Source organism: Pinus tabuliformis, chromosome 3_1 (genome assembly GCF_031772625.1).
Source record: "Pinus tabuliformis cultivar Carrire ecotype Pingquan chromosome 3_1, CPIR1, whole genome shotgun sequence".
Classification (NCBI taxonomy): domain Eukaryota; kingdom Viridiplantae; phylum Streptophyta; class Pinopsida; order Pinales; family Pinaceae; genus Pinus; species Pinus tabuliformis.
The window spans coordinates 372,243,973-372,245,608 of record NC_142301.1 but is presented as its reverse complement, the minus strand read 5'-3'; the positions used below and the strand labels follow the sequence as shown (position 1 = coordinate 372,245,608).

The window sequence follows — 1,636 nt, the reverse complement described above, 5'->3', positions numbered from 1 at the left end:
TCTGAAACAAAATGATACTAAAATAGTAACCTATACTGCCCGGCCCATTAATGATCCAATAACTACATATATATATGATTCCCATTAAACAGGGTCCATGTACTCAAAAGTCAACCCAATTGACCCAATACATATTTTTATATATATTTCAGTATGGGCCTTGGTCTACTCAACAAAAATGTACCTACAGCAGCTTTGCCAAGAAGAAAGTCTAGTTCTTTGGACAAATAATCCTATATTGGGGCGGATTTCGCTTTGCCGATAGAAGTTTCCAATTGTTGGGCAAAGCAAATCCCAGAATCTATAAACAACATGGCCATAGGTGATCTTTTCTGAGTGGGAAACACGGACGGAAGAAGGCAGTGTGTTATATAATTGGCAGTCTTGCACGCGCGGTAAAAATCAACTGGTTCACGTGATAGTGCGGTAGGATGCTGTCACAAAATGTGGCCTTGCATTCGCAAATTCCACGGAGAAAAATTTAAAAGGTCACATATGACGGCCTAACCTAAAAAAACGGAGACGAAACTTTCAGGCCAATAAAGTAAACGCGTCTTTCGCGGGCATCCACACTATAAAAGTGGAACTCAACTTTCATCACAACACATTTCTTCTCTCCCCTACATTGAGGCATTCTGTTTTTGACCGATGGCCAACGAGTGTTATTCGGCAACTACTATTACTGTGGCTTCTTTTTTGATGTTTTGCCTGCACATAACGGAGGCAGAGACAACAACGAAATTAGGGCGGGAGAAGATAAGCGAGCTTCATTTCTTTTTTCACGACATTGTGTCGGGTAAAAATGTGACGGCCGTGGAAGTGGCCTCCGCTCCCACCACCGGTTCATACTTTACTCAGTTTGGGTTGGTGAGGGTTATGGACGACTGGCTTACAGAAGGTCCGGAGGCGACCTCCAAAATGGTGGGCAGAGCGCAGGGAATTTACGTTTCCTCCTGCCAACAGAATGTCCATCTGCTCATGGCCTCCACGTTTGTGTTGCAGAGCGGAGAGTACAACGGCAGCACCCTGGCTATGGTGGGGAAGAATGCTGTTTTTGATGAAGTGAGAGAAATGCCCATCGTGGGAGGTAGCGGGTTGTTTCGATTGGCACGAGGCTACGCTCTTGCTCGCACTCATTCCTTCGATCTAAAGACTGGCAACGCAGTCGTTGAATACAATGTTACCGTCCTCCATTTCTAGAGCTTCCGACTGTCTGTTGGGTCAATGTCTGAATACTTCCATTGTCGCTACCATATACACGCTTTACGTAATGATGGAAGATCTATATTTGCTTTATTGTTCGTAGAAAAATAAATTTTCCAATGGCTAGTGGTGTGGTAGGCTTTATCGCATCATTTTGGATTGTGAAAACTTTACCAGAATCTAATTTTCAATCATATAGCATTATTACTTGTTATTGGTAAATGTTACCAAAAGTTTTCTATCATTCTTATTTTAAAAAAACCATATTACTATAAAATACCACCATTTTACCTATGAAATGACTTACTTATTTCAAATTCAGTGTTGAGATTTAACATGTTTTATTATTTAAAGAAGATTAATTTTTTAATTTTAAATGAAGTAAAAAACATTAAAAGAAAAGTACGGAGAAAATATAACAAAAATAAAATTA

General features: G+C 40.1%; 1 pseudogene; it reads left to right on the top strand.

Moving 5' to 3' along the window:
• Positions 1 to 648: 648 nt before the first annotated feature.
• LOC149187259 (dirigent protein 22 pseudogene) lies at positions 649 to 1,370 on the top strand (annotated as a pseudogene).
• Positions 1,371 to 1,636: the final 266 nt, after the last annotated feature.